We start from the raw sequence: 18617 nt of genomic DNA on the forward strand, positions 1-18617 counted from the left end.
ACGAAGTGTGACCTCTGGCGCCAGCTTTTCAGATGAGAATTTTTGTTAATAGTTCCGCAACAAGGGCCTTCAGGTACAGCCCCATTCTTGTAGACCTGTCCGCCTCAGGAATAAGAGATATAAAGTTCTCCTTGTAGCGTGGGTCTAGAAGTGTCACCAACCAGTAATTACTGTCACCCAAAATTCTGAGAACGCGAGGGTCATGGGAAAGCAGCGTAACATAAACTCAGCCATGCGTGCCAGACTACTAACAGGCAAGACTTCCATGTCCTCACCAAGAGGATGACTGACCATTCTCTCCTCCTCCACCTCTCTGTCCTCTGGCCATCCATGCTGAACAGACGGTATGACAGTTGTGCAGGTAGTACTGTCTATAGTGCATGAAACTAGCTCCTGTCCTTCCTCCTTCTCCTCCTCTTCCTCATTGTCACCCAATCCACGTTGGGATGAGATGAGGCTTGGCTGTGTGTAATCACCCTGTATGGTTCCTTGCTCCATCTCATCGTGCTCCGCCTGCAGTGCATCCTCTTTGATTGTGAGCAGAGAGCGTTTCAGAAGACAGAGAAGCGGGATGGTGACCTAATAATGGCGTCATCGCCGCTCACCATCTTGGTGGAGTCCTCAATGTTTTGGAGGATGGTACATATGTCTGACAGCCATGTCCACTCCTGAGGTCTTATGTGTGGAGTCTGAACTGAATACTGACGGCCTTGTTGATGCTGGTACTTAACAACTGCCCTCTACTGCTCACAAATCCTTCCCAACATCTGCAGTGTAGAGTTCCAACACGTGGGGACATCACACACCAGTCTGTGAGCCAGAAGCTGCAAATGCTGCTGAAACACTGCAAGGGCGGCGGAAGCTGTAGCTGACTTTCTAAAATGGGCACACAGGCGGCGTACTTTAACAAGCAGATTCGGCAGCTTTGGGTAGGATTTGAGAAACCGCTGAACCACGAGGTTAAGCACATAGGCCAGGCATGGTACGTGTGTGAGCTCGCCTCAGAGCCGCCACCAGGTTTCGGCCATTGTTACACATGACCATGCCTGGCTGTAGGTTCAGCGGTGTGAGTCACAGATCTGCTTGCTCTTTCAGAGCTGTCCACAACTCTTCAGCATTGTGCAGTTTGTCACCTAAGTATATTAGCTTCAGCACAGCCTTTTGTCGCTTGGTCGAGGCAGTGCTGCAGTGCTTCCAGCTTGTGACTGATGTGTTCATTTCGGAGATGGAGGCTGAACAGGAGGAGGAGGCTGAGGAGGATGAGGTGCAGGAGCTGTAGACCGTGTGGGCAACCCTGATTGACCTAGGGCCCGCAATCCTTGGCGTCGGGAGGACGTGTTCCATCCCAAGGTCCGACTGGGTCCCGGCTTCCACTATGTTAACCCAGTGTGCCGTCAGCGAGATGTACCATCCCAGCCCACAAGCACTTGTCCACATGTCCAAGGTTAGGTGGACTTTACCACTAGCTGCGTTGTTGAGGGCACGGCTAATGTTTTTGGACACGTGCTTGTGTAATGCGGGGACGGCACACCGGGAGAAATAGTGGCGGCTGGGGACCGAGTACCGAGGGACGGCCGCCGCCATCAGGTTGCGGAATGCTTCCGTCTCTATGAGCCTAAAAGGCAACATTTCGAGAGCAAGCAGTCGTGAAATGTGAGAATTTAGTACTGTGGCCTCTGGGGTGTTGGCTGCATATTTGCGCTTGCATTCCAAGGACAGGGGTATGGACAACTGAACGCTGCGCTGGGACAAGGATATGGACTTGCTTCCTGATGCTGCTACTTGAGAGTATGCAACGACAGGTGCAGGGCAGGAGGCATCTTCGCATGCACCATGGACAGGGAATTGACTTGCATGCACAACAGCTGAAGAAGCAATGGTGCCACCCGCAGACACTGTTCCTGGACCCTGGGGTTCGGCCCACAAAGTCAAGTGCTTTGTTGCCATGTGCCTGATCATGCTGGTGGTGGTCAGGCTGGTCGTTTTGCCACGCCTGCTGATGCTGGCCTTGTAGGTGGTGCAAATGGCCTTTTTGGGGTTATCGGCAGAGTCTTTAAAAAACAACCAGACTCTGGAAGACCTAATAGTTGTACTGGCAACTTCCTTCGTGTTGGTGTTACGGGGAATGATTGCCTGCCTTCTGTCTGCGGTCACCACACTGCTTCTTCCTCGCACTTGGGGTGCTCTGCCTCCCTCCCCCTGTGTGCGGCTGTCCTCGCTCTGCATGTCCTCCTGCCAGGTTGGTTCAGTTACTATATCATCCACCACCTCGTCTTCCACTTCCGCACTCTGGTCCTCCTCCTGACTTTCTGGCAATTATGTCTCACCATCGTCCACCTCTTGTGAAACTTTCCCACCATCGCCTTCGTGTGACCGTGGCTGCTCAAATATTTGGGCATCGCTACACGCGATTTCCTGTTGCCCCACTTCAAGTGGACCGGGCGAGAGGCCCAAATCTATAAATGGAAAAGTGAACAGCTCTTCAGAGTGTCCAAGTGTGGGATCAGTTGTCTCTGGGTACTCGGCATGGTGGGAAGAAGGAGGATCAGGGTGAGGAATATGCGGTCCAGACTTACGGCTACTGAGACTTGACCGTGTGGAAGACAGGGTGGTGGTGGTGGTGGCAAAGTGACTGGAAGCATTATCTGCTATCCAACCAACAACCTTTTGACACTGCTCTGGATTCATTAGTGGTGTGCTGCGGTCCCCTAGAAATTGGGACAGGAAGGTCAGGCGAGAAGATGTGGGTGTTTGTTGTGGCACAATTTCAGCTTGCCCACGGCCTTGTCCTCGGCCTCTGCATGCACCATTACCATCACGTCCAGTTCCCCGTCCCTTGCCACGTGCCTTGCCCATTTTAAATGGAGGACAGTATTCTTCCACGCTCACTACAAATGACTGAGTTTGGAGCGAATTTATATGTGATCCGTGTGACGGAGAAAACAGAGTTTAAATACCTGGCCTGTAGGTAAGTAGTTTGACCAGTAAACTGCTGTGAATTGCTTCACTGACACACTAAAGGAAATTTTTAATGGAGGCCAGAAATGGCAGTATTTTCTGACAACGTATATGTGATCCCTGTGACGGAGAAAACACGGTTTTAAATAGCTGGATTTCTAGCGCTGTAATATGGAAGGGACCTGGCTGTATTCTGCAGTGCCAACAAGCAAATGGCGCAGAACAACGGTGTTCTCTGGATTGCTTTTTAAGCAAATAATGAGGATTAAGATCCAAAGAAAAGTATTCCTGGCCCCTGAGACCTGGGCCTTTGTATACAAATATCTAACAGCAGCAGAAGGCAGAATTGGAATGGAGCCCCTTGTGCTATATACACTGCAGTCTGCTATATACACTGCCTGCCTATATACACCGCCTGCCTGATATCTCTGCAGATGGATTAGTCCTCAGAAGGACTGTTTGTTAAGATGGATATGTGTAATGTACGGTTTTTCTCCCTACACTACCTAATACACAAGCAAATCTCTCCCTGACGCAGCAGCAGCTCTCCCTACACTGTCTGATCCGGAGTGACTGTGACGAGCATGGTGGCGCCAGGTCTGATATACACCTGATGACGCTGTGCAGCCAGCCAATCACTGTAATGCCACAACCAACATGGCTACGGCATTACAGTGCATGGCAGGCAATCCCTGCATGTTCATTGGCTCTGTAAAGAGCACCAAACAAGCAGGGAGGTGACCCGAGCTCCCGCCCGAGCAACCCGGAAATACTCGGCGAGTGCCGAGCATCTCAAGCAGTGAGGTAGCGAGCATGCTCGCTTATCACTAATTATGATATCAGTATGAAGAAACAGCCTTGTTCTGGAAGGGGAGAATGTTTTTTTTCTGTTTTTATTTTCAGACGATCATAGTCCCATTTAAATAAATGAATAAATAATGGGATTAACTCTTTAATAATGGGGGTGCAGTGGGCGGTAGGGAAATTATCCAACATGGTGCAGGTCCTGGAGCAGAACATGTTAGTGGAAGGTTAAAGTGGCTACACCATGATGGGCATATGGATATCATTGAAGTGTTTTCCCTACTCGAGACCCCCGTTATGTGCCCTAGTAAAAGGCATTCGGTCTGAGCAGCTCCTGCACTCTTGCACCAGGTGTCTCATTGCATTACATTCATTTGAATGGCCATCAGGTAATGCTCGCAGAGTTCACCAGAAAATGACGGATCATGATGATAAGAGAAGTCGGATGCTTAGTGCAAAACCGACCATAGCGTCTGTTTCATTAAAAAAGTAAAAAAAAGGTAAAGGTATAGAAGTCCAACTCTTCAATATAGGTAAACTTTCACATAGTACGTCTCTGAAGCCCTACTTCTCTGTTTTAACAGACTTGTCATATAAATGGAATGATGGATCTGCATACTGCACCGATCTCTGTGCTGTCGCTGCAGTGGATTTTGGTGTTTATTTTCGCATTTAATGGGGTTTTCGCATGAACAAAAGTCCCTGCCCGCATGTTTCACGGATATTAGACACCCAAAAAAACATGCAGGAATCGCTCGTGAATGGCAGGCAATCCCCGCGAGGTTTTTTTGGCTGTGCAACAGCTGCAAAACATATGGGACAGAGACTCGAGCACTCGAGTACCCGCTATACTCAGTGCATACCCGAGCACCCAATGTAAACTCAAGTAGCGAGCACTTGCGCTCAACACAAGTCGCCATATCGCCGTCATTTTTTTTTCTTGAAAAAATCCCAACCCCAACACAACTCTAACCCCAACCCTAATACAACCTCAACCCTAATACACCCCCAACCCTTACCCTAGCCTAGTCCAACCCTAACCCCAGCTCAACCCTAACCCTAGCCCAACCCTAACCCTAACCCTAGCCAACCCTAACCCTAGTCCAATCCTAACCCTAGCCCAACCCTAACCCTAACCCTTGCACAACCCTTACCTTAACCCTATCACAACCCTAGCCCAACCCTAACCCTAGCCCATCCCTAACCCTAACCCTAGCCAACCCTAACCCTAGTCCAATCCTAACCCTAGCCCAACCCTAACCCTAACCCTTGCACAACTAGTGTTGAGCCACGCCCGTAGTGTTCGAGTTCGGTTCGGTTCGTCGAACACCCGTGTGTTCGCCGAACTGGTCGTCGAACTGTTCGTCGAACACCTTCGAACACCATTGAAACCAATGGCAGGCAAACAAAAACACATAGAAACACATAGAAAACACCTTCAAAGGTGTCCAAAAGCTGACAAACTGCTCAGAAGACATAACTAACACATGGAAAAGTGACAAGTACATATAGTCATGCGAAAATAAAAGAGGTGGAGGAGTAAAAGGAGGGGGAGACACAGATATAGGCATGTCATGCCCTTCTAAAATCCAAAAAGTGAGAAGCCGACACGGCCAGTCCGCTCCTGCCCGTGCCACCTCCGTGTCGCCGGGTTTGTGCCAGAGCCGCGGTGAACCCTGACGGCCAGCCCCCCTCTCCCAATACTGGTGCCTGTCCGCTGGTGGGTCGAGCGAGCCCCCCTGTGGTGGAGGCAGCTCTAAGCTTTTTAATTTAAATTGTCTCTCTAATTTGAATGAATACACTTTAAATCCATTTACAAGGATCTATTGGAGGGCAAGTCTCATGCCAGCAGCCGCGGTAATTCCAGCTCCAGTAGCGTCCACTAAAGCTGCTGCAGTTAAAAAGCTTTTATAAGGATCGAGCTCGGCTGTCCACCGCAAGGCATCCTACTGCCAGTCCCAGCCCCTATGCCTTGGGGTGCCTCCTGATGCTCTTCACTAAGTATCCCATGGTCCCGAAGCATTTCCTTTGAAAAAATTAAGTGTCTAAACTACAGGTGGTGCAGCTTGCTTAACAGCCGGGATAATCCGCTCACTAGCAGACACTGCTACTAGGCACAAAGTATTTCCTGGGCTAGATGCAGTTAAAAATTTGTAATTAGATACTCTCGTTGGATGCTGAGAAAGCATTCCATAGAGTCTCCTGGCACGCCATATATGATTCTCTTAAAAAGCTTGGGGTAGGGGTCTAGGGGACCCTTTTATAGCCAAAATCACGGCCCTGTATCGCAATACGTCACCTAGGCTGAAGATAAATGGAACTGTAGCACCCTGAGGGCTCGGTTGCTACAGACGTATTGCACCTCACCCAGAGGTGTGATATCTCACTCTCAGGTAAGGATGGAGTGTGGATCAGGACCCGACACCTGCATGCATTACACCACATTGCCGTGGGGCAGGGCGACCAATATGCCCCTGAGATGGGCACGACAGTCCCTGTCCCTGGCTGGAGTGGGGGGAGGGAACACTGAGGAAGGGGAACCCTGTAGTGCAGGAGCAGGGAGGAAGCAGTTCCTGGGTGCATTGAGAAGGGAGTATAAAAGGTGGGCACCATCTTAGTTCAGTGCAGAGAAGTCTGAGCAGAAGTGGCAGGGAGCAGGGGCTCTGCATGAGCTCTGCTCCGGAGGCGGGCCTAGTAACAGAGGCCCAGGCCTGGAAGAGGGAGAAGGAAGGAAGAGGAGCGGAGAAGGCTCCAGGAACGAGGAATGAAGGGATCCCAGGGGTGCGGACGGGCGAGTCGCCACCGCACGCCCGAATCCACCTGCGTGGAGGGGTCAGGCCAAAGGGGGAGACCGGTCCCCGAACTAGTGGAGGCAGGAAACGACCCTCAGCTAGAAACCGGAGGCTCTGACATTTTATGTGGCGCAGCCCCTCGCTACACCCGCTAGGAAGGCACCACATAGGGTCAGGGAAACTGGCGCCAAGTTTACCAAGAGGAGGCCCGAGGCAGCCGGACAGAAGTGTTGGTAAGAAAGGCCAGACAAAGGACACACAAAGGGGGTCCTGTGAAGTGCTCCAAAGTTATCTGGGAGTTGTCTGAGCCCCTCACCTGGTGAGCACAGTACGACGTGGGCAGCCGTTACCTGCAGACATGGTCTGGATAATAAGAACTGTGAGTAAAGGCCCTGAACTGCATCACTGACTCCGTGTCGTTACTGCTGCTGCCCTGCACCATCACCCCCATCCTCCGCATACACTGCCCTGAGGCTATACTCCTCCCGTGGGGAGTTATGCTACGCTCTGCTGCACCCACAACACCAGCCTCAGTGGTCTGCCCTGTAGCGGCGGTTCACTCTGACCGCAATCCACGGGTGGCGTAGTCGGACATTTAAACATGAAAACCACATAAATAGTTCCGCCACTGGTTTGACTGCCCTGAGCCACGAAACTGGGTCGCCGCCACGAAGACTACAACCACCAGCATCCACCAAAAAGGGTCCGGCTCCGGGAGTCCCAAGGCCCAGGGGGTGCGTCAGAACATTTTCATCACCTTTCACAATCACCAATGGGACAAGGCAGTGATGTCCTCTGTCCCCTCTTTTATACATCCTAGTGACGGAGCACCTGCTCTCATCAATTCTCCATAACCCCAATATTAGGTGGATTGAGGTGGGAGGCACCGAGTACAAGTGCTCTCTATTTGCTGATGATGTCCTAGTATATATCACTCAATCACATATATCCATCCCTGCTGTTATGGCTGAAATAGATCACTTTGTTACATGGTAAAATTTTAAAATCAATGCAGCGAAGTCTGAGGCCCTCGATGTCTCCCTCCCCAAATCCATATAGGATTCCATCCAGTCCAACTTTCCCTTTGCCTGGCCCTCACAGGGTATCAAATACTTAGGAATTCCTATTCATAGAAACCTCTCCCATCTATGTTATCTTAATTTTGGGCCCTTTATTGAACAACTCCATACAGACCACGGTTGGCAAGTTAGAACTGTAAGATTCACTACGTGAACCACTGGTGTTTTGTGGAAAAGCACATGTACACTGCGTTCCAAATTATTATACAAAAAGTGTTTAGGAGTGATAAGGGAAGAATTTGTTTGTTTGTCAGTTAAACTCATTGATGGTGATGTGTGTCAGGGCTCTTTATATCACTGTAAGCAATTGCAGACACCTGTGCTAATTAGTTTGGCAGGTGTGTCCAATGAAAGGCAAGACTACTTAAGAAGGCTCTCTCACATTATTAAGCAGCCTACATTTTCTGCCAAAATGGGAAAGAAAAAGGATGTGTCGGCTGCTGAGAAGCAACAAATTGTGGAGTGTTTAGGTCAAGGCATGACTACAATCAACATTGTGCGATGATCAGGATGAAGTGTCTTGGCAATCAAGAAGTATGTAGCTGATTCACAGTACACACGTGTGCGTGCTGATAAGGGCAAATTGAGGACTCTTTCCTACAGGCAATTACGTCAGGTTGAAAGAGCAGCGGCAAAAAAGCCTTGTCATAGCAGCAGACAAGTTTTTGAAGCTGCTTGTGCCTCCAACGTCCCCCGAACAACAAGATGCAGGGTCCTTCAGAGGTTTGCAGCTGTGCATGCGCCATCCTGTCGACCTCCTCTATCCACTTCACACAAGCAGAAACGGCTCCAGTGGGCCAAACATTACATGAAGACTGATTTCAAAACTGTTTTGTTCACGGATGAGTGCCGTGCAGCGCTCGATGGTCCAGATGGATGGAGTGGAGGATGGCTGGTTGATGGACACCCCACGCAAACACAGCTACAGCGCCAACAAGGAGGAGGTGGAGTAATGTTTTGGGCTGGAATCATGGGGAGAGAGATTGTCGGCCCCTTTAGGATCCCTGAAGGCGCTAAAGATGAACTCCATAATGTATGTGGATTTTCTCAAACAGCACTTCCTGCCATGGTTCAAGAAGAAGAACCGTGTATTTTACAGCAAGATCATTTTTCTGCATGATAATGCACCATCTCATGCTGCACATAAAACATCTGCATCTCTTGCTGATATGGGCATAAAAGGGGACAAACTTATGGTGTGACCCCCATGCTCCCCTGACCTCTACCCCATTCAGAACCTTTGGAGCATCATTAAAAGGAGTGTCTATGATGGCGCGAGGCAGTTCACATCTAAGCAACAGCTCTGGGAGGGTATTCTGTCCTCATGCAAAACAATTGAAGCAGAAACCATCCAAAACCTGACAAATTCAATGGACGAGAGAGTTCAGAAGCTCCTTTCGAACAAGGGGTCCTATGTGAAAATGTAACATCACCTAGAATAAAGTTTTGAGTTGAAAACTGTTTGATTTCAGTTTCTAACAACCTTCTAATGCTTATAATTTCAAAAATGACCATTTTTTTGGTCTTTATTAAAATGAAAAGGTTGATCGAAAAGTTTGGGGGATCTAAGAGTGTGGCAACCCAGTAGTCATGATTACTTCGAATTCTGACAATATGAGGGTCATGCTGCAGGTAGTGCAGCAAGAAGGCACTTATGTGCCTTGCGCATCTCGGAGCCCCAAAATTATTTTCCGGGCTAGATGCAGCTAAAAATTATTTTTAATTTTAAATCTGGTGAAGCTTTAGTATAGATGGCCTAATAGGATCAGTGCTGCACACTGCTACAAAGCCCAAATTATTTTCCAGTCAAGATACAGATAAACATGATTAGTAATTTGAAAGCTTAAAACGGTTGGTAGGGTGATTTTAACCAATCATCAAGCTTTTACTCTCCCCAGGATGACACAGGGGTAGAAAAGTCGTTTCGGATCCATGATTTGTTCATCTTTATGAACGTGAGTCTGTCTACATTATCAGTGGAGAGCCGCGTGCGCTTATCTGTCAGCACACCACCAGCAGCGCTGAACACACGTTCAGACAGAACGCTGGCTGCGGGGCATAACAAGATCTCCAAGGCGTAAGTGGCTAGCTCCGGCCATTTATCCAGATTGGAAGCCCAAAAAGAGCAAGGGTCCAGTGACACAGTCGTGGCTTCAATGTTTACTTGGAGATACTCCTGTACCATCGTCTCTAGGCGTTGACTATGTGTCAGACTTCTTGTCTCCTGTGGCCTTGCAAAGGATGGGCTAAAAAAGTGGTGAAATGATTCCGCAAAATTGATGTTACCAGCAGATACTGTGGTTCTGTTACGGTTTGAGTGCTGAACACTTGACGGTCCCACGGTTGGCAAGTTGGAACTGTGAGATTCACTACGTGCACCACTGGTATTTTGTGGAAAAGCACATGTAAGATTCTGCAACAGTCTCTGCTGATACTCCTGCATGCGTGCATCCCTTTCTATGGCAGGAATAATTTCTGCAAATTTACTTTTGTACCGGGGATCTAACAGTGTGGCAACCCAGTAGTCAGGATTATTTCTAATTCTCACAATTCGAGGGTCATGTTGCAGGTAGTGCAGCAAGAAGGCACTCATGTGTGTTGCGCATCCAGGAGCACCAAGTCCCTGTTGTGTTGGTGGCGAGGTAACAATCATGCTTCCTTCCTCTGTCCTCTCCCCCCAACCTCGCACAACAGAAATGTGATCAAGGTCTCCCTCATCTGATGAGTCTTCCATCAGTTCGTCCTCCACTTCTTCCTGGGCTCCTGCACCTTCCTCACTAGTTTGGCTGCTACCATGCGCCCTGGTAAAACCATCTCCCCCACCCTCACATGCCTGCCGCCTTGGTGCTGCCGACCGTCTGGACCTTGCAGATGTTAGCCCTTCCGCATACAACTCCTCCTCCTCTACTTCCTCCACCTCCTCTTGTGCCACCACCTGACTCCGAATTCTGTTTAACATGTGCTCCAGCATGTAAATCACCGGAATAGTCATGCTGATAATGGCATCGTCAGCACTAAACATCTTCGTCGCCATTTCAAAACTGTGCAGAAGGGTGCATAGGTCCCTGATCTGAGACCACTCCTCCAGCGTGATTTGCCCCACCTCTGAATCTCGTTGGCCCAGGCTATACGTCAGAACGTATTGCACCAGGGCTTGTCGGTGCTGCCACAGTCGCTGCAACATGTGCAGAGTTGAATTCCACCGGGTAGGCACATCGCATTTTAGCCGGTGAAGTGGCAGGCCCAACGACTTCTGTAGAGATGTAAGTCGCTGAGCTGCGGGATGCGAACGGCGGAAGTGAGCACACAGCGACCGTGCCCTCTGCAGAAGGCCATCTAGTCTGGGATAGTGGGCTAAAAATTGCTGGACAACCAGGTTCAACACGTGAGCCATACAAGGCACGTGTGTGACATTGCCCCGGCGAAGGGCCGCACCCAGGTTTGCAGCATTGTCGCACACGGCCTTCCCTGGTTTCAGGTCCAGTGGAGACAACCATTCATGAAATTGGTTCTCCAGAGCTGACCACAACTCCTCAGCTGTGTGACTCACATTTCCCAGACATTTCAATGTAAAAACCGCCTGATGACGTTGAGCCCTACTGCCAGCATAGTAAGGAGGTGTGCAGGATCCCTTCTGCGCAGTTAGAAAGCTTGTGGCATGACCAGACAGGCTTTGGGTGCAGGTGGAAGACCGAGAGGAGGTTGAGGAGGCAGAAGCAGTGGAGGAAAAATGACATAAAGAGGATTGACGCACAACTCGTGGGGACGGCAAGACTTGGACAGCAGCCCCTTGTCCTGCTGTCACCATAGTTACCCAGTGCCCAGTCAGCGACATGTAACGCCCCTGTCCATGCCTACTCGTCCAAGTGTCTGTGGTGAAATGCACCCTGTCACACACAGAGTTTCTCAAAGAAGCGGTGATGTTGTGTGCGACATGCTGGTGGAGCGCAGGCACACCTTTCTTTGAGAAGTAGTGCCGACTGGGCATCTGGTACTGGGGCACTGCGACGGACATAAGGTCTCGAAAATCCTCTGTGTCCACCAGGCGGAAAGGCAGCATTTCTGTAGCCAAGAGCTTGCAGATGGTGAAATTCAACCTCTTAGCTTTCTCATGGCTAGGAGGAAATGGTCTTTTACTTGTCCACATCTGAGGGACCGAGGGCTGGCTGTTGTGCTTAGACGGGGTTGATAAGGGTGTCCCCGGCAAACTGCCGGTCTGTGAGGAAGATGCAGGCGGACATGTTAGGTTGCCTTGATCCAAAGGTGGTGCTATCGATGTCGGACAGCGCTCAACACCAGCTGGTGTTACCACCTCCAAAGAAAATGATGACCTGCCAATCACGCTGGCTGTTGCGGGTAAAGAGGTGGCAGGTCTGCGCCCCAAAACAGGTGTGACTGCTGTCCCCCCAGTCACAGAGGATGAAGAGGCCGCGGATGCACAAGATATGGCAGACGGTGATTGGCCCGGCCGGCTAGGCCGCATTGTAGCACACTGAGCTTCCCACTGCAACTTATGCTTCATGTCCATGTGCCGGTTCATGCATGAAGTACTCAAACTATGTATTTTTTGGCCTCTACTTAGCTTTTGCTGACAAATGTTACAGATAACACGAGTTGGGTCATCTTTATCGATCTGAAAAAATGCCCAGGCTATGCAAGGCTTAGCACCCATGCGACCTGAAGAGCCACCACGACTTGTGGTGAGAGGCAGAGTTGTGTTTGAGGATGCAGTTGTTGATGTGCTTCCAGTACTACGTCTCTGTCCAGGAAGGCGCAACCTGACCTCGTCGTCACTAGCATCTTCCTCCACCTCCTCTGCTGACCTCATCTCTTGGCTGACTGTGGGTTGACAGTAAGTGGGATCTCCGACCTCATCATCATCACCCTGTGCGTTATCACACCCGTCGTCCTCAGAGCCAACTTGTTCCTGTCCTGACAAAAAACTAAAGTTGTCGCTCCAATCAGGTATTTGAGTCTTATCATCGTCTTCCTCATTGTCTCCACCAACAGGAGTTACAGTTTGGGAATGAGGGTCTACATTATGGTCAGAACCTTCTGCGTCTGGTCCTGGATCCGACTCATAAAGATTCTGGGCATCAGTGCAGATCATTTCCTCGTCTGGATTCACAGAAGCGCTGGAGTCGACCTCTGATTCCCAGGCTATAGTATGAGTAAACAGCTTTGCAGACTCAACCATCTGTTCTACCTCATACTCAGACGGGCAGCTGGAGATTTGGGAGCTGTGAGGAAGCAAGTGCGATTTGGGTGACACCTTTGAGGACTGGAGTATTTGTGATGTTGAAGTTGATGTGGAGGAGAGCCCACTTAAAGGAGCACTTGATATCCGTTGAAGCACCTGCTGTTTTTGTGCCTCATCTGGAATTTGTAGCGATTGGCGTGGCCGTAACAAAGGGATCTTATCACATTGTCCGCTAAAAGAAGTAGACATTTTAGTTTGGCTGGAAGATGGTCTTTCTTCTGTAGATGTTACTGTTGCTTTAACACCTACCCCACGGACACAACCTTTTTTCCCCTTCCCAACACGCCTATTCCCCTTTCCACCAGCAGCAGGCCTTTTTCCACTCATTTTGGTGGTTAACTAATTCACAACTCTGGAGTTGTTTGCACAAAAAAACAATGGATGGGAACCGAGCAGAGCTGAGTGGCCAAACTGTGGTATTAGGCCAAAACTATTGGCTGGGTTAGATGCAGAAAAAAATTATTTTGAATTTGCAACCTGATGGAGGTCAGTATAGATGGGCTAATACAAATAGTCCCACACACTGCTAGAAGCCCAAATATTTTTTCAGAGGTACTGTAGATGCAGATAAAAATTATTTTTAATTTGCAACCTGATGGAGGTCAGTATAGATGGACTAATAGACCAAGTCCCACACACTGCTGGAAGCCCAAATATTTTTTCAGAGCTAGATGCAGAAAAAAATTATTTTTAATTTGCAACCTGATGGAGGTCAGTATAGATGGACTAATAGACCAAGTCCCACACACCGCAAGAAGCCCAACTATTTTTTCAGAGCTAGATGCAGAAAAAAATTATTTTTAATTTGCAACCTGATGGAGGTCAGTATAGATGGACTAATAGACCAAGTCCCACACACCGCAAGAAGCCCAACTATTTTTTCAGAGCTAGATGCAGAAAAAAATTATATTCAATTTGCAACCTGCTGGAGGTCAGTATAGAAGGACTAATAGAACAAGTCCCACACACTGCTAGAAGCCCAAATATTTTTTCAGAGCTAAATGAAGAAAAAAATTATTTTTAATTTGCAACCTGATGGAGGTCAGTATAGATGGACTAATAGACCAAGTCCCACACACCGCTAGAAGCCCAAATATTTTTTCAGAGCTAGATGCAGAAAAAAATTATTTTTAATTTGCAACCTGATGGAGGTCAGTATAGATGGACTAATAGACCAAGTCCCACACACCGCTAGAAGCCCAAATATTTTTTCAGAGCTAGATGCAGAAAAAAATTATTTTTAATTTGCAACCTGATGGAGGTCAGTATAGATGGACTAATAGACCAAGTCCCACACACTGCTAGAAGCCCAAATATTTTTTCAGAGCTAGATGCAGAAAAAAATTATTTTTAATTTGCAACCTGATGGAGGTCAGTATAGATGGACTAATAGACCAAGTCCCACACACCGCTAGAAGCCCAAATATTTTTTCAGAGCTAGATGCAGAAAAAAATTATTTTTAATTTGCAACCTGATGGAGGTCAGTATAGATGGACTAATAGACCAAGTCCCACACACTGCTAGAAGCCCAAATATTTTTTCAGAGTTAAATGAAGAAAAAAATTATTTTTAATTTGCAACCTGATGGAGGTCAGTATAGATGGACTAATAGACCAAGTCCCACACACTGCTAGAAGCCCAAATATTTTTTCAGAGCTAGATGCAGAAAAAAATTATTTTTAATTTGCAACCTGATGGAGGTCAGTATAGATGGACTAATAGACCAAGTCCCACACACCGCTAGAAGCCCAAATATTTTTTCAGAGCTAGATGCAGAAAAAAATTATTTTTAATTTGCAACCTGATGGAGGTCAGTATAGATGGACTAATAGACCAAGTCCCACACACTGCTAGAAGCCCAAATATTTTTTCAGAGCTAGATGCAGAAAAAAATTATTTTTAATTTGCAACCTGATGGAGGTCAGTATAGATGGACTAACAGACCAAGTCCCACACACCGCTAGAAGCCCAAATATTTTTTCAGAGCTAGATGCAGAAAAAAAATATTTTTAATTTGCAACCTGATGGAGGTCAGTATAGATGGACTAATAGACCAAGTCCCACACACTGCTAGAAGCCCAAATATTTTTTCAGAGCTAGATGCAGAAAAAAATTATTTTTAATTTGCAACCTGATGGAGGTCAGTATAGATGGACTAATAGACCAAGTCCCACACACCGCTAGAAGCCCAAATATTTTTTCAGAGCTAGATGCAGAAAAAAATTATATTCAGTTTGCAACCTGATGGAGGTCAGTATAGATGGACTAATAGAATGATGCTATGCCCAAAAGATTTTACTTCACTAGGTGCAGTAAAAAAATTGGTATTCTATACACAGGTGTTATATCTTGCAACACAGATAGGCTACTCCACTGACTAACACACTCTGCAATAGGCCAAAAAGGATTAGCTTTGCTAGATTCAGCCAAATGCTGTGAAAAAAACTTGCACAGCACTGGCACAGACCTGCCTGGCAAAAACTGATAGGAACTCATGTAACCTAGTCCTGAAAAGGACTCCAATTACAATTAGTCTTTACTCCCACAACCTATCTATTTAAGAGCACAGACCTCCCTGATAAAAGTCGTAGGAAATGCTGTAACCTAGTCCTTAAAAGGACTGCAATCACAACTATTCCCTACTCCCAAGCTATCTGTAGATTTGTGCGAAAATTGGCTTGAAATTAACAAGGTATAGCGCACACAGCAACAGCGGTGCCGTCTAACACGCAGCTGCAGCAGTGAGAAAATGGTGGCGACGGGGAAAATGGCTTGGTCTTATAGGGCAAGGACATGTGACATACACTGCCAATGACACATGCCCTTGCTTGTGTGAAAAAAAGCACTTCGCTCCGTGTGTGCGCTGCTGATAGGCTGACAGATTGCACCTCCCCACTGCAAATGCGGGAAAGAGAAAAAAAAATGGAGATCTTCATTGTTCCTGCAGAGATCCATCCCCTGCCCCTCCCCCCACCCCGCTGTACACTCAAACTGTGTATTAACATTAATTTTCATCATTACTGAGAAAAAATCCAGTTATGATTTTGGTGCACGAACAGTTATCGAACATAACCTCGAACAGCCGAATTTTTCTCAAATTGTTCGTGTTCGCCGAACGGCTCGAACACCGCCCAAAACAGCTCGAATTTGAGATTGGCGAACAGTTCGAGTAGAACAACGCTCATCTCTATGCACAAACCTTACCTTAACCCTAGCGCAACCCTAGCCCAACCCTAACCCTAGTCCATCCCTAACCCCAACCCTAACCTAACCCCAACCCTAACCTAACCCTAACCTAACCCCAACCCTAGCCTGACCCTAACTATAGCCTGACCCTAACCCTAGCCCAACCCTAACCCCAACCCTAACCCTAGCCAATCCTAATCCTAGCCCAACCCTAACCCTAGCACAACCTTAATCCTAGTACAACCCTAACCCTAGCACAAGCATAACCATAGAGTTTATTTTTTACACTGTTCCTCGTGCAGTATAAATGATTAGACGACTTTATTCTTTGGGTCGGTGCGATTACAGCGATACCAGAATCATATCAGATTTTTATGATTGACAGCTGTCACACTGTAAAAAAACTTTTTTTTTTGCAAAGACTAGTTTTTGCGTCGCCATATTTTGAGAGCTATAATTTTTCCATATTTTGGCCGACAGAGTCATGTGACAGTATGTTTTTTGCGGGATGAGTTGACGTTTTTATTGGTGCCTTTTTTGGGCACGTGACACTTTTTGATCACTTTCTATTCCGATTTTTGGGAGGCAGAATAAACAAAAAACAATTCAGGAATTGTTTTTCTGGTTTTTTTTATGCCGTTCTGCATGTGGCAAAATTTATAAGGTAGCTTTATTCTTCGGGTCAGTACGTTTATAGCGTAAATATACAGCGTTTATATATTTTTTTATGTTGTGACGCGTTTACACGATAAAAACTATTTTATAGAAAAAAAGAATTTTTTTTGCATCGCTTTATTCTAAAAGCTATAACTTTTTTTATTTTTCGGCTGATGGAGCTGAAAGGCGGCATTTTTGTTGTGGGGTAAGATGACGTTTTCAGTGGTACCATTTCTATTTACATTCGCATTTTTGATCTCGTTTTATTCCATTTTTTTTGGCGATATGATGATAAAGCATTGTTTTTTACTTCGTTTTTTTTTTTTACCGTGTTCACTAAAGGGGTTAACTAGTGGAACAGTTTTATAGGTCAGGTGGTTTCGGAAGCGGCAATGTCAAATATGTGTACTTTTATTGTTTTTTTTTCTTTTTTCATAGGATTATTTATTTATGGGTGCAATATATTTTTATTTTTATTTTTTTATTATTTTTTAAAAAAAATTTCTCACTTTCTGCCATTTTTATTACTTTTACACATTGTCCCACAATGGGACTTTCACTTTTTGCAGCCTGATCGGCTGTATAGCACAGGGATGCAGAACCATCCCTGTGCTATGCAGCCTGTCAGCGCTGCACAGGGAGAAGTTACTTTGGTCGCGCACTGCGCATGATCACACTAACTTCCTGCCTCCTGGTGACCTGGATGTTGTCATGATGACATCGAGTCATTATAACAACATGCTGGACCATACTCAGATGCCACGGGACGCCGAAGAGGAGGTAGGTATCGCGCTAACCTCCCCCTTTGCTCCCGCAACGCTGCGATCGATTTAGATCGCAGAATTTCGTGAATTAATGTGCAGGGAGCGGTCAGCTGACACCCGGCGGCGATCGCCCCACACCACTTGTGTTCGGGCGAAATCGCCAAGGCTTACTAATACGTACCAGGCTCTTAAGTTCCAAGGCGCAGGTACGTATTAGTACACCTTGGGCTAGAAAGAGGTTAAATAAAGAATCATTTGTGCTCCCATGCTGTAATGTCTCTATAGTTTTTTTTCTTTCCCCCTGCCCAGGAGCTGTGGTATGATCAGACCAGGTTCCTGTATAGTCAGACACGGCCATTACACAGTACACAGCAGGGCACATTTATAAGATTATCTCAGCACAGGAACATTTTATTTAAACACATCCAATTGTGGAAGTTATTATTATTATTTATTATTATAGCGCCATTTATTCCATGGCGCTTTACATGTGATAGGGATATACATAGCAAAAACTTGAAGTTTTTATTATTCCAAGATCTATTGATTAAAATGAACTTTTGTTTGTGGGACCAACCCCTTTAAGGCATTTTCTTTTTAATCTTGTACGATTTTCTTTCGTCTGCCACCGGTTTTGCTTCATCCTGTCCATTTATTAAGGTCATCACCAATATTTGAACTCTCATTCTCCAGCCTGTTTAAGTTTCCGTGCAGCGAATCTGTTTCCTGACAGCTCTGGTCTATTGACAAAGAAGCAATTATTTCTGTTCTGTGGTTCTGTCTGTTGATGAGAGAATGAAACTATTTGTACAATCTGTGATGCATCTTACGTACCTGGAACTTCAGAATTTACTAAGCAGAAAAGTTCCAAACTAATGAAAACATTTCAGGTTTTCGGCGGAGTCTGTGGTTACATGTTCTAAAAAACAAGCAGAGAGTGACAGATCACTCAGTACGGCATGCTGCATATTGTAGGACCCTTCCCGAGCTCCCGGCTCCTCGGGTGCAGTCTTCGTCATTTGTAAACTCAGCTGACTGCGCTGATAACTTTTGAAGTCCTAGGTTTGCAGAACAGGGAGTAGTCATTATTTCCTCTCTGCAATATTAGCTCTCATG

Source organism: Phyllobates terribilis, unplaced genomic scaffold, assembly GCF_046119375.1.
Source record: "Phyllobates terribilis strain yellow unplaced genomic scaffold, ASM4611937v1 Scaffold_7__3_contigs__length_470593459, whole genome shotgun sequence".
Lineage (NCBI taxonomy): Eukaryota > Metazoa > Chordata > Amphibia > Anura > Dendrobatidae > Phyllobates > Phyllobates terribilis.